The following is a 15,864-nucleotide window of genomic DNA, read 5'->3' as shown; positions in this document are numbered from 1 at the left end:
CCTTATAAGAACTTTTGTGGACCAAGCAGGTTGTGTGTTAGTGATTAGCAGACTGTACGTCAGTCCCTATACCAATGAAGGACTGCTGCAGTATAGGGCAGCGGTCAGCAGTAGTGCACGGCAACCCTATGTATTGTGGACCGATAGCGGTCCTTACAGAACAGCAGACTGTACTGCACTCAGGCCTATGTACCGTAGCACCCTATACCAAGTTACCAGTCCTTATAAAAACTTTTGTGGACCAAGCAGGTTGTGTGTTAGTGTTTAGCAGACTGTGCGTCAGTCCCTATACCGCTGAAGGACTGCTGCAGTATAGGGCAGCGGTCAGCAGTAGTGCACGGCAACCCTATGTATTGTGGACCGATAGCGGTCCTTACAGAACAGCAGACTGTAACGCACTCAGGCCTATGTACCGTAGCACCCTATACCAAGTTACCAGTCCTTATAAGAACTTTTGTGGAACAAGCAGGTTGTGTGTTAGTGATTAGCAGACTGTACGTCAGTCCCTATACCGCTGAAGGACTGCTGCAGTATAGGTGAGCGGTCAGCAGTGGTGCACGTCAACCCTATCTATTGTGGACCGATAGCGGTCCTTACAGAACAGCAGACTGTACCGCACTCAAGCCTATGTACCGTAGCACCCTATACCAAGTTACCAGTCCTTATAAGAACTTTTGTGGACCAAGCAGGTTGTGTATTAGTGTTTAGCAGACTGTACGTCAGTCCCTATACCGCTGAAGGACTGCTGCAGTATAGGGCAGCGGTCAGCAGTAGTGCACGGCAACCCTATGTATTGTGGACCGATAGCGGTCCTTACAGAACAGCAGACTGTAACGCACTCAGGCCTATGTACCGTAGCACCCTATACCAAGTTACCAGTCCTTATAAGAACTTTTGTGGACCAAGCAGGTTGTGTGTTAGTGATTAGCAGACTGTACGTCAGTCCCTATACCAATGAAGGACTGCTGCAGTATAGGGCAGCGGTCAGCAGTAGTGCACGGCAACCCTATGTATTGTGGACCGATAGCGGTCCTTACAGAACAGCAGACTGTAACGCACTCAGGCCTATGTACCGTAGCACCCTATACCAAGTTACCAGTCCTTATAAGAACTTTTGTGGAACAAGCAGGTTGTGTGTTAGTGATTAGCAGACTGTACGTCAGTCCCTATACCGCTGAAGGACTGCTGCAGTATAGGTGAGCGGTCAGCAGTGGTGCACGTCAACCCTATCTATTGTGGACCGATAGCGGTCCTTACAGAACAGCAGACTGTACCGCACTCAAGCCTATGTACCGTAGCACCCTATACCAAGTTACCAGTCCTTATAAGAACTTTTGTGGACCAAGCAGGTTGTGTATTAGTGTTTAGCAGACTGTACGTCAGTCCCTATACCGCTGAAGGACTGCTGCAGTATAGGGCAGCGGTCAGCAGTAGTGCACGGCAACCCTATGTATTGTGGACCGATAGCGGTCCTTACAGAACAGCAGACTGTACTGCACTCAGGCCTATGTACCGTAGCACCCTATACCAAGTTACCAGTCCTTATAAAAACTTTTGTGGACCAAGCAGGTTGTGTGTTAGTGTTTAGCAGACTGTGCGTCAGTCCCTATACCGCTGAAGGACTGCTGCAGTATAGGGCAGCGGTCAGCAGTAGTGCACGGCAACCCTATGTATTGTGGACCGATAGCGGTCCTTACAGAACAGCAGACTGTAACGCACTCAGGCCTATGTACCGTAGCACCCTATACCAAGTTACCAGTCCTTATAAGAACTTTTGTGGAACAAGCAGGTTGTGTGTTAGTGATTAGCAGACTGTACGTCAGTCCCTATACCGCTGAAGGACTGCTGCAGTATAGGTGAGCGGTCAGCAGTGGTGCACGTCAACCCTATGTATTGTGGACCGATAGCGGTCCTTACAGAACAGCAGACTGTAACGCACTCAGGCCTATGTACCGTAGCACCCTATACCAAGTTACCAGTCCTTATAAGAACTTTTGTGGACCAAGCAGGTTGTGTGTTAGTGATTAGCAGACTGTACGTCAGTCCCTATACCAATGAAGGACTGCTGCAGTATAGGGCAGCGGTCAGCAGTAGTGCACGGCAACCCTATGTATTGTGGACCGATAGCGGTCCTTACAGAACAGCAGACTGTACTGCACTCAGGCCTATGTACCGTAGCACCCTATACCAAGTTACCAGTCCTTATAAGAACTTTTGTGGACCAAGCAGGTTGTGTGTTAGTGATTAGCAGACTGTACGTCAGTCCCTATACCAATGAAGGACTGCTGCAGTATAGGGCAGCGGTCAGCAGTAGTGCACGGCAACCCTATGTATTGTGGACCGATAGCGGTCCTTACAGAACAGCAGACTGTACTGCACTCAGGCCTATGTACCGTAGCACCCTATACCAAGTTACCAGTCCTTATAAGAACTTTTGTGGACCAAGCAGGTTGTGTATTAGTGTTTAGCAGACTGTGCGTCAGTCCCTATACCGCTGAAGGACTGCTGCAGTATAGGGCAGCGGTCAGCAGTAGTGCACGGCAACCCTATGTATTGTGGACCGATAGCGGTCCTTACAGAACAGCAGACTGTACCACACCCAAGCCTATGTACCGTAGCACCCTAGACAGACCAAGTTACCAGTCCTGATAAAGAGCTTTGTGGAACAAGTGAGTTGTGAATGATTAGCAGACTGCAGCAGAAGGGCAGCAGTCAAGTATAATATTCTTTCTATATTTGGAAGAAAGAATATTATACGTGTACAAGCCTATTACCGTACCACTGATACCAGTCCTGAAAAGAACCTTTGTGGAACTAATAGTAACAGCAAGTCTTTAAAATTATCCTCACTGCCTGACACACTGCTTCCTGCCTGTCCCTATACAAATTGGCAAAAAAGAGTAGGCTGGAACGATTAGCTGGAACAGCTCTTTTGTGGACCTGATAGTAACAGCTAATGATGATGATGATGATGATGATGAAGAAAGACTAATCTGGCTGAGCTGTCCCTAAAATAGCAGCATACAGCGCTCTGTCCCTTTATCTAAACTGACAAAAGAAACTCAGGCTGCTGACCTAACACCTATACCAGTCCTGAAAAGAACTTTTGTGTACCAAATAGCTAGCGTTTTCTCTGTCCCTACTCCACACAGGATCCTTTCCCTACAGTGACAGAAGAAAGAATGTAAAATGGCCACCGGATCGGGTGTATTTATAGGTTAGGGGGAATGTCCAAGTGTCCATGAGCTGTCATGTCTCAATTGGTTGTCCTGTAACACATGATAAACGTGTCACGAAAGGTTAAAGTTCTTGTATACATTAAACACGTAAGTCCGCCGGGGCGAACGACGGAAAAAGGCGTTCGAACCCGCGGACGGCGAAAGTCGGAAATTCGCCGCGAAACGACCGCCGGACGAACCGTTCGGCCATCACTACCGAACACCCCCCGGTTCAGTTCGCACCAGAACTTTCGAATGGACCCCAAATTCGTACGAACGTTAGAACCCCATTGAAGTCTATGGGACTCGAACGTTCGAAATTAAAAGTGCTAATTTTAATGGCTAATATACAAGATACTGTCCTAAAAAGGGTTTGGGGACCTGGCTCCTGCCCCAGGGGACATGGGTCAATGCAAAAAAAAGTTTTAAAAACGTCCGTTTTGGTGGGAGCACTGATTTTAATGACGATTAAAGTGAAAAAAAAAGTGAAATATTCCTTAAAATATCGTGCCTGGGGGGTGTCTGTAGTATGCCTGTGAAGTGCCACGTGTTTCCCGTGTTTAGAACAGTCCCTGCACAAAATGACATTTAACGGAAATAACGTCACTGCTTGCGGTTTTAATGTTATATCTGGTTCCTGCAATATGGTTGAAAATCATTGAGAAAATGGCATGGGTAGCCCTCCCTGCCCATTACCAGCCCCTTTGGGTCTTGTACGCATATTAAGGGGAACCCCGTACCCATATTAAAAAAAGGAAATATGTGTGGCCCCCAGGCCCTATATACTCAGAACAGCAGTATACAGGAGGTGCAAACAAGACAGGGACTGTGTAGGTTTGTTGTGTTAAGTTGAATCTGTTTGTAATTTTCAACTGATACATTTTTAAAGTGTAGCTCCAGTCAAAAAAACTATTTTTAAGCTTTTTGGAAAACATAGGGAAGGGTTATCACCCCTGTATAATTTGTTTTGCCGTCCGTCTTTTTTCATCTCACTTGCTGTTGTCTCCTTCCATTTGCAAGTAGGAGATGTTTGTTAGTTGGATGTTTGAAAGTAGGGGCCTGCCCTATATACTCTGCAGAAATGGCGGAACAAGGTGTTGGTTTTGCCACAACATTGTAAGCCCTCAAAGTGACTCTTGGTGGGCGCTGGAGCGCCCTGCTGTGAACGATTATATCAAGAATTGTAATTACATGCCATTGTTGAACAGTGGTAGAAAAATTGACCTTTGGTGGTTGTGGTGCTGGTGCCACAACACTATAAGTCCTCACAGTTACTCTGGGTGGGCACAGGAATGGGCCCTCCTGTGAAATATTATATCAAGAATTGTAATTACATGTCCCTGTTAAACAGGGGCAGAAAAATTGGGCCTTAGGCACTGGTGCTGGTGCCACGACACTGCAACCTCTCCCATATACTCTAGTTTTAGTGCAGGAATTAGCCCTGCTGCAAAGCATTGCATCAAAAATTGTAATTAAACGCCCCTGTTAAACAGGGGCAGAAAAATTGGGCCTTAGGCACTGGTGCTGGTGCCACGACACTGCAACCTCTCCCATATACTCTAGTTTTAGTGCAGGAATTAGCCCTGCTGCAAAGCATTGCATCAAAAATTGTAATTAAACGCCCCTGTTAAACAGGGGCAGAAAAATTCGGCTGATGGCATCACCCAAAACTAGAAATGTTCTTCCAACATATCAGCGGAGGAGGAAGAGGATAGACAATGAACATAACAGGACAGTCACTCAGCATAGGCAGTCTTGAAGGGATGTGATATTTAAAAATTATTCGGTTACATCAGCTTCAGGTGCTTGGTAGCTGTGGGTGATCCAAGACTGATTCATCTTGATGAAGGTCAGTCGATCAACTGATTCGGTGGACAGGCGCACCCTGTGATCGGTAACAAAGCCACTAGCAGCACTGAAGGTGCGTTCCGAAAGAACGCTGGATGCAGGACAGGCCAGTAGCTCAATTGCATACTGTGCAAGCTCTGGCCAGTGATCCATCTTCAAGACCCAGTAAGCCAGAGGATGTTCGGTGGGAAAGGTGTCCAAGTCTGACCTTGCCCCTAGGTATTCCTGCAATATGTAAATCAGACGCTGGCGATGGTTGCTGGAACCGATCATACCTTGGGGCTGCGGACTAAAAAAATGTCTGAAAGCATCGGTCAGACGGCCACCTTCTCCACCGCTCCTTCTGACCGATGCCTCAGCAACACGTTGTCCAGGACCAGGAGTTTGTAACCTCCCAGTCTCTGGGAACGCGTTGCACAGACCTTTCTGCAAGGCCTCCCGGAGATGTCTCATCCTCTGCTCCCTCTGCGATGGCAAGATAAGGTCGGCAACCTTACCCTTGTACCGTGAATCAAGGAGAGTGGCCAGCCAGTAATGGTCCCTCTCCTTGATCCAAAGAATACGATGATCCTTCCGTAGGCTTTGCAGGATCAGGGAGGCCATGCAGCGTAGGTTAGCTGAGGCATTCAGTCCGGAGTCTTCTGGGTCACTAAGGACAACATGATCCGCAGCTACCTCCTCCCAGCCACGTACAAGTACACGGGTTTCTTGGGACTGTAAATCATCTCTACAAGACTGCTGCTGCTGCTGATGCTGAGTGCCAGCCTCCACCTCCATGCTGACACAATCATCCTCCTCCTCCTCCTCATCCTCTTCCTGTGTGATGGGTGGCACAGCAGGAACACTGTCTGGATAAAGGGGGCCTTGAGAGGCAAGGAAGTCCTCCTCTTCCTGCCTCTGTTCTGCCTCAAGTGCCCTGTCCATTATTCCATGCAGCGTATGCTCCAAGAGGTGGACAAGAGGTACAGTGTCACTGATGCATGCACTGTCACTGCTCACCATTCTTGTGGCCTCCTCAAATGGTGACAGGACAGTGCATGCATCCCTGCTCATGCCCCACTGGCGTGGTGAGAAAAAATTGAGCTCCCCTGACCCTTCCTGGGTGCCGTAGTCGTACAGGTACTCATTGATGGCCCTCTGCTGCGTGTGCAGCCGCTGTAGCATGGCCAACGTTGAGTTCCACCTGGTGGGCATGTCACATATAAGGCGGTTCTTGGGCAGGTTCAACTCCTTTTGGAGCTCAGCCAGCCGAGCACAGGCATTAAATGATCAGCGGAAATGCACACAGACTTTCCTGGCCTGCTTCAGGAAATCCTGTAAGCCCGGGTACCTGCCCAAGAACCGCTGCACCACCAGGTTAAGGACGTGAGCCACACAGGGCACATGGGTCAGTTGTCCCTGTCGGAGGGCGGAGAGGAGGTTGGTGCCATTGTCGCAAACCACCATTCCTGGCTTAAGCTGGCGTGGTGTCAACCACCTCTCGGCCTGCCCCTGCAGAGCTGACAAAACATCCACCCCAGTGTGGCTCCTGTCCCCCAAACAAACCAGCGCAAGCAAGGCATGGCATCGTTTTGCCTGCGTACTTGCGTAGCCCCTTGAACACCTACGGAGCACCGCTGGTTCTGAGGACAGAGCACTGGAAGAGGCCATGGAGGAAGAAGAAGAGGAGGGGTGGAGGAGAGGTGTGTCACAACCAGTAGTATTAGCATTTTGGAGGCATGGTGGCGGAACAACCTCCAACACTACTACACCTTGTCCTGCATCCTTCCCAGCTGCCAGAAGAGTGACCCAATGGGCCGTGAAAGACAGTTAACGTCCCTGTCCATGCCTGCTGGACCATGAGTCAGCGGTAATATGCATCTTACCGCTGACCGCCCTGTCCAGCGAGGCAAGGACATTGCCTTCCACATGCCGGTAGAGAGCCGGAATCACCTTCCGTGAGAAAAAGTGTCGTTTGGGGACCTGCCACTGAGGAACCGCACATTGTACAAACTCACAGAAGGGGGCCGAGTCTACCAACTGAAAAGGCAGCAGTTGAAGTGCTAGCAATTTAGCCAAGCTAGCATTCAACCGCTGGGCATGTGGATGGCTGGGAGTGAACTTCTTTCGCCGGTCCAGCAGCTGGGGCAGGGACATTTGCCTGCTATAATCGGAAGTGGGTGTACTGCTAGCAGAGTACACCTTCATTCCTCTCAGAGCAGGTTTCAGAGAGGACTGAAGGTCTAGTGGGGTTGGAGATGCCAGCTGATGAGGAGCAAGGAGAGGTCCGCTTTGTTCTTTGGTGTGGGTCTTTGAGGTACGCTTGCCAACGAGCTGCATGGCAGGTCAACATATGTCTGGTCAAGCATGCGGTACCCAAGCGGCTGATGTTTTGGCCACGCGAGATACGCTTGAGACATATGTTGCAATAGCAGCGGTGCGATCTGAAGCACTCGTCTCAAAAAAGGCCCACACCAAAGAACTTTTAGAATAACGCGCAGAGGCAGCGCCCTGCACAGACGGAGCTCTGCGGTGTGATTCAGTCAGTGTGCTGCCCCTAAGCTGGCCCCCGGAGGGCAGCCTGCCTTGTTGGACATGTGCCTCCTCCTCCTCCTCCTCTCTCCTACCAGGCACCCACGTGGAGTCAGTGCCCTCATCATCCCCTCCCTCTTCATCGCTGTAGCAAACCTGGCAGTATGCTGCAGCTTGTGGAACATGACTGCCAGATTGCTGTCCTTCTTGAGCATCCCCTCTCTCTGCGCTCACGCTACTGCCTTCCTCTAGCTGAGTGTCATCATCAGAGCCTACAAAACACTGGGCATCCTCCTGGAGCATGAACCCAACACTGTGCTCAAAGAGTTCAGGAGACTCCTCAGGAGGACATGGTGGGTCTAGGGAAGGAGTCACTGATGATGACATTGAAAGGAGGGAAGACGATGCGTTGGCAGCTTCTTTGCTAGTACCCTGAGACTGGGTGAGAGAGGATGAGGATGATGAAGAGGGCTTGGTCATCCACTCTACCAAGTCGTTGGCATGTTGCGGTTCAACATGTCCAGCTGCAGAAAAGAAGGACAAGCGTGTTCCATGGCCACGTGATGATGACAATGCACCGCGTCCATGACCAGCACTGTTGTCTCTAGACACAGAGCCTGCTTGCCCTCTTTTATCGGCTCGCGCCTGTCTGCCTCTCCTTGCTGGCCTTCCAGACATGGTAATGGCCTAAAGGGAGTTGGGAAAACCAGCAATTGGGTAGTGTATATTGTGCTGGAGGCACACACAACTTCCACTAACTCCTGCAGATGGCAGATGGCTCAAATAGAGAAGAGCTATGTAGGTGGATATAGCGGTGTATACTGGGTTCAGAGCACGCAGACAGCACGCACAATCTCCTACCGCTGACTGCAAGCTCTATGTAAAACGAGCAAGATAGTTATAGATATATCGCTAGCTATATAGGTGAATATAGCGGTGTATACTGCGGTCAGGGCACGCAGACAACAACCACTACAGAAGAGCAAGAACGAAAAATCGGCCGATAACGATCGATGTATACTGTGTTGAAGGTACACAGAACACCCACTAACTGCTACAGACGCCAACACACTACACAAGGCCGCCGCGCTGGCGATCTTATATAGTGTGGGGCATGTACTACACAGCCTGAGCTATGATTGGCCACAGGCATCCTGCCTGTGGCCAATCATGGCTCTCCTCGCTGCCGGCGCTGTGATTGGCCAAGCATGCGGGGTCACAGTGCATGCTTGGCCAATCATGAGCCAGCAATGCACTGCACCATCTTTCGGAATTTCCGTAATTTTGTCCGTCCAAACTTGGTTTCAGCGGACAGTCCGCTCGTGTGTAGGCAAGTTGGACGGACTAAGTATGGCGCATGCTCAGAAAGGATTTACACGCCGAAGGTTGCATTGCAGTGTATTGGACGTCGTATTTCTAGTCCCGTCGTACGTGCTGTACACATCATCGTGCAAGCTTTCAGCGGACTGTCTGTTCATCGTGTGTGGTCAAGTCCGTTCATTCAAAAGTTGGACGGACTGTCTGTCGGATTGTCTGACGAACTTAGTTGGCCAGACAATCCGCCCGTGTGTACGCGGCCTTACAGCTGTCCATCTACAATCATGACCAGGAAGACTACCCTGCAGTAGAGCGATCTGAAAATGAGGCTTGAAGAGCTTGCAGAGGGCAGGGTGGAAGGGATGATGTTGATGGCGGTGTGGAGGATGACAAGTTGGGAGGATGTGAGTTGCTAAATGTTGTACCTTCAATAAGCACTTCAGCTCCAGAGGATTTGGCCGCTCAATGACCAGAGCACAATTTGCCAACACGCTGCTTTAACTGGTAATTGTGCCCAAATGACCCCATTTTGGAAAGAAGACACTTCAAGCTATTTGGTGAGAGGCATGTTGAGTCCATGGAATATTTATTATTTTGCCACAAGTTTCGGGTAAATTTTCTTTCTTTCTTTCTTTCTTTATTTTTTACACAACATTGTCACTAAATGATATATTGTTCAAACATGGCATGCTTATGTGTGGAATTACACTCCAAAATGCATTCTGCTGAGTATGGGGATACCACAGGCCTCTGTAACTGTGATAGGTAGTGAGGAGTAAAATCACAATTTAGAAATTTTAGAAAGCCTGAAGGCAGTGCTTGGTTTTTGGGGTCCTGTACATGGCTAGGCTCCCAAAAAGTCTCACACATGTGGTATCCCCATACACTGGAGAAGCAGTAGAATGTATTTTGGGGTGTAATTCCACATATAACCATGCCATGTTTGAAAAATATATAATTTAGTGACAACTTTGTGTAAAAAAATAAAAATGGTAATTTTCCCGAAACTTGTGGCAAAATGTAAACTATTCCATGAACACAACATGTAAATTGCTTATAGCAATTTGCTTATTGCAAATAGCTTAGGGTGTCTACTTTCCAAAAAGGGGTCATTTGGGGGGGGGGGGGGGGGTGAACTGTCCTGGCATTTTATGCACAACATTTAGAAGCTTATGTCACACATCACCCACTCTTCTAACCACTTGAAGACAAAGCCCTTTCTGACACTTTTTGTTTACATGAAAAAATATTATTTTTTTCAAAGAAAATTACTTTGAACTCCCAAACATTATATATTTTTTTTTTTAAGAAAAGGCCCTACAGATTAAAATGGTAGGTGTTTATTCACACGGTATTTGCGCAGTGATTTTTCAAGTACGATTTTTTTTTGGAAAAAACACCCTTTTTAATTTTAATGCACTAAAACACACTATATTGCCCAAATGTTTGATGAAATAAAAAAGATGATCTTATGCAGAGTACATGGATAAGAAACATGACATGCTTTAAAATTGTGCACAAACGTGCAGCGGCGACAAACTACATACATTTTTAAAAGACTTTCAAAGCCTTTCCAGGTTACCATTTTAGATTTACAGAGGAGGTCCACTGCTAAAATTACTGCCCTCAATCTGACCTTCACGGTGATACCTCACATGCATGGTGCAGTTACTGTTTACATATGACACCAGACCAACGCTTGCGTTCGCCTTTGCACACGAGCATGGAGGGACAGGAGTGCTTTTTTTTATTATATTTTAAAACTGTTCCTTTAATTTTTTTAAATCATTTTTATTGTTATCTCAGGGAAAGCAAATACCCCCTATGATAGCAATAGGTAGTGACAGGTACTCTTTTTATAAAAAATTGGGGTCTGTTAGACCTTAGATCTCTCCTCTGCCCTCAAAGCATCTGACCACATCAAGATTGGTGTGATAAAATGCCATAAGGCCATAGAGATGATTGGAGTCATTCTGGTCTCTGATCAGCTCTATGGTCAGCTAGCGGAACCACCGGCTGAATTCTCGGGTTCCCTGTTGGGACAGGAGAGCCCGAGAAAACCATGGAAGATGGTGGGTAGGGGGGAACCTTCCCTCCCACTGCTTGTAAAACCCATACTTTGCTGATCCTTGTTGAGATACATTGTCATGTTCTTTTTTTCATGCAGCCTGTGGGCTAAACGAAAAAAAAAAGAGATTGATCAGTGGGTATGCCCACCATTAGAATACGGCCCTTCATCCACACACTTCTAATGATGGGCAAACACATGCACCTTTTTTTTTTTAAATGTGGTGGTGAAATTACCTTCTGTAGCACTGGAGTCGCTCTTTTACATATCGTGGGAGCAAACACTGTTGCTGTCAAGATAAATAAATCAGTGCTGCAGCTAAATGGCGTACCTGCTAAGCAAATGATGGTTAACAATAAAACAAAGTAACATTACAGTATAACAGCAAGACTTACCATACCTGAAAAGCAAATACAATAAAACATTGTAAAAATAAAACATTTTTTAACGCAATCTGTGGCTAAAAAATATATGCCGAAGCATGGGAGCAACCCGCCCCTAATGTTAGGAGCAAATCACTCCTCCACCCCTGCCCCCATGCTTCGGCATATATGCCCTTTTTTTTAACTGTGGTGGTGAAGTCACCTCTGACAGCGCTGGAGTCACGGCTTTACATATCGTGGGAGCAAACGCTGTTGCTGTCAAGATAAATAAACCCGTGCTGCAGCTGAATGACCTGAAAACAAAAAAATGGTTAACAATAAAACACAGTAAACAGTAAAGAATAAAATAATTGCATACCTGAAAAACAAACATGATAAAACATAGTAACAATAAAACATTGCATTGTAGAATACAGTAAAAAAAAGATCAGAACAACAGAGAGAGAGAACCATAAAAAAACAACTATTTTGTATTTTTTATTTTTTTTTCCTTTTTTAAATTTATTTGAAAAAAAATTTTACACTTTTATTTATAACCGTAATTCCCTGTACACACGATTGATCGGACACTCTGACAACATAACCCTGTTTTTTTCTGACGGATGTTGGCTCAAACTTGTCTTGCATAAACACGGTCACACAAATGTTGTCGGAAATTCCGAACATCAAGAACAGTACTACTAAGTACAATACTAAGGAAATAATAATAAGTGAAAAATAATAATCAATAAAAAATAATAATAATAATAATAAAATGAAAATAAATAGAAATGAAAAAAATATATAATAATAATAATAATGAAAATAAATAGTAAATATAGATACAGGGATAGATTAAAAAATATATCATGATTTTTTAGACCAAAAGTTATCCGATGATAGTGATAATTGTAAGGAAGGGATATTTAATAGGGGATCGATTTTCTAAAAATGCACAAAAACAAAAAGATCAATGAAAAAATAAAAAATATTAAAAAATATAAAAACTATATGGAGTGAAAAAATAAAAATAAAAAATAAAAATAAAATTATATATATATATATATATATATATATATTTATATATATATATATATATATATATATATATATAGTTATAAAAAAGCCCACTTCCCACAACGGCCAAGCGACGCTTATATATACCTAATCGCATAGCCAAAAATACATATATTGGACAAGAATCATGCGTAAATCTATATGTTCATAAAAGTCCTCAAATATAGTATACAAATCTAGTACGAAGTACTAGTACTAGTACGAAGTAGGAGCAACGGTCACCTGCGGACTGGAATATCTATATGACGGAACGAATCAGATGACCCTAATCTTAATGCCTGTATTTCCCCTGGAATATGTGAGTGTAAAATCATTTGTTTATTAATAAATGTATGCACTTTTTAAATAAAATATGCACCCAGAGGCTCCCCTTTCTTTGTTTTGTATCTTTCAGTAATTTGGAAACTTGGTTTCAGTTTCCTGATGGTGGCAGCCCTGCATGTGGAATTCCCCTAAAGGATTAATATATTTCATTGGACTTGATGCCCCAATATAAACAGAGACATTTTTTCTGTGGTTCCATTATATGTTTATATGCTTTTATGAGGATATTCCTTCTTTTCTGGTGATATTATTTTTGGTTCTTTGAGTCTCTACTTGTCTTATGTGTGGGAATTTCCCCCTCTTTAGGAGGTGTGGTGGTTCTTGGTGTCCTCAGATGTCCTGAGTCTTTTCTCCCCTATGTGAATAAAAAATAAGGAATACTTAGCACTTAGAGATTTGAAGGCAAGAACTAGGAATGCAAAACACTGCTTGGAAGTGTTGTCCAATTGTCTGTTTTGGCAGAGTTCTAAGCTGAAAACATGTTTTTTTCCCCTTTCTAAAGCTGGGATATTTACATTTTTTGTTATTAAAATTTCACAGAAGGAGAGACTCCTAGTGTCCACTGGAGCTAGGGTTGCCACCTGTCCGGTTTTGACCCGTACAGTATGGGTTTAGGAGGCTGTGCCTGGGTTTCCCTCTGCCTCACACCTGGACACCATTTCCAGCTGATAGGGGGTACCATAAGACCTCCTTTTATGAGCCCCAGCACACAGGGGAACCCAGACAGCAGGGGGATTGGAGCGGCGGGCGGAAGTTTTTAATAAAATAAATGCTTAAAAACAAACAATCCACTCACTCTCCATGTCAGAGCTGTATATGTCAGTCTGTGAAGTCAACTGTCCCATTCTCCCCTCTGATCCACGCTGCTCCTATCACTGAATCTCTGGAGGAAGCCAAGGATACAGAGCCGCGGTGAAACTGCAGTGAGTTGTTAGCCTGGGATGCTGTGACCAATCAGAGCATTCCGGAGGCTTATCCCCGCCTCCATCAGAGGATGACAGTTTATATGAGTTTCCCGCGGCTCTCTATTTCTTCCAGTGATTTAGTGATAAGAGCAGCATGGATCAGAGGGGAGAATGGGACAGCCGACTTCACAGACTGATATATACAGCTCTGACATGGAGAATGAGTGGATTGTTTTTAAGCATTTATTTTATTAAAAACTTCCGCACCAGCAGCTGCCTGTCGCCTCTCTCCCCCTTATATTTTGACCCTTCTGTGTTTGCACCCCCTCCTCTGTATTTGCACCCCCTTCTCTGTAATTGCCCCCTTCTCTGTAATTTCCCCCCTCCTTTGTATTTGCACCCCCCTCCTCTGTAATTGTCCATCCCTTCTCTGTATTTGCACCCCCCTCCTCTGTATTTGCACCCCCCATCTCTGCAATTACCCCCTCCTCTGTATTTGCACCCCCTCCTCTGTAATTTCCCTCCTCTTGCACCCCCTCCTCTGTAATTACCCCCTCCTCTAATTGCCCCCCAATCTCTGTAATTGCTCCCCCTCCTCTGTAATTACACCCCATGCCCGCCGCTCTGAACCCCCTGCTGTCTGGGCTTCCCTGTGTGCTGAGGCCCCTCGATACCCACTATCGGCTGCCATAAGGGTATTGGAGGGAGGAGGATGTGTGCTGGTAGGGGAAGAAGATTTGTAATAGGAGGGAATGGGGATAATGGCAGCCCAATCACAAAGCAAAACTTCTTTTGGGTGACAGGCACCCCACAATTATGTTTACGTGATTTTGCTGCAATTTGTCGGGTGACAATCACTGCAAAATGCTGGGGTGCCATGCCTTGCGCCGCTAAACTGTTCGGGTTTGGCTTGGAAAACAGGTGGCAACCCTAACTGGAGCACCTGTGTGGGACACCCTAAAAAGGGTGTTCTGGTGTCCCACACTAGTGCTCCTGCATCCAGATGTGTAAACAGCTGCTGAGTGTCCTCTCCTTACACCAAATCAAGTTTGTATTTCATTCTAGTTACAAACCCATCTCGACAACAATGAACTAAACTTCTTTTCATACAAATAGGCCTGAACAAATGTAGTTAACCTGCATCTGCCAAAAACATCTTATTAGTGGTTCAACAAATGGTATTTACTATGAACAATTACTGTCCCCACGCTATTTTACAATGTACAACAGTAAAGAAAAGCACATGGAGCAGCATGTAAGTAATAATAATTGTAACACACAACAAATACTTTTTTGCAGCACTCTCTTGATCCTTCTGTACTGATCCTGCTCCCTCAGTTTGAGACCTCACCAGCATTTCCTCAATTGCTCCTTGGATCGTTGTACCCCAAAATACTTCTGCAGACTTCTCACAACTTTAGTCATGCTCTTGGCCAGATGCTTGTTTACATTAGCATCTCCCCGTTCTTCCTCCCCGTGAGGCGATTGCGGGTATCCCTGCGGCAATCGAGTCCGCGGGACCTGCGACCCGACTCACGGAGCTGGTCGCGGTAGTGCATGCTTGCTGGCCGCCTCTTAAAGGGCAACGTACAGGTAGGGGGTTCTGCATTTATCGGCGTGAGGTGGTCGGCAAGCGGTTAATGACCATGACTTCCTCCCCAACTTCATTGATAAGTGCAGAGAGCTGCCCTGTCTGTGGCATATAAAACACCAATTTTATAACAACAAAATAAAGAGAAAGGCAGTGTTGGATCAACTGTTGGAATTGGTGAAGCCGGTGATTCCCATGGCAGACGTCACCTATTTGAAGTGCAAAATTGGTGGCCTGAGAAGCATGTATAATAGGAAGCACAAAAAGGTCCAGGATTCCATGAGATCAGGAGCAGCAGCAGATTAAATTTATGTCCCCAGGCTCTGGTACTATGACAGACTGCGGTTTTTGTCACACCAGAGTGAACCCAGGCCATCAATATCAACACTTCCTTCCACTCTTCCTTCCACCTCAGATGAGACTTCCAACGTACAACCTGAGCCTTCCACCCAGGAAGAAGATGTGGAGGAGCCCAGCTTGAGCCAGGTATAGCATTGTTGAACATATTTATTGTCAAAAATGTAATGATGTTAACTAGATGCTATTATTGATCACTAATTTCTGATTTAACAAAGTTGTTTACATATCAATAGACAATAGTAGCCAAAAATGATTGAAACAAGAATGAAAAATGCTGGGGTCA

Source organism: Lithobates pipiens, unplaced genomic scaffold, assembly GCF_037356315.1.
Source record: "Lithobates pipiens isolate NorthernLeopardFrog02 unplaced genomic scaffold, aLitPip1_a1.2 Scaffold_25, whole genome shotgun sequence".
Lineage (NCBI taxonomy): Eukaryota > Metazoa > Chordata > Amphibia > Anura > Ranidae > Lithobates > Lithobates pipiens.
This window is presented reverse-complemented; position numbering follows the sequence as displayed.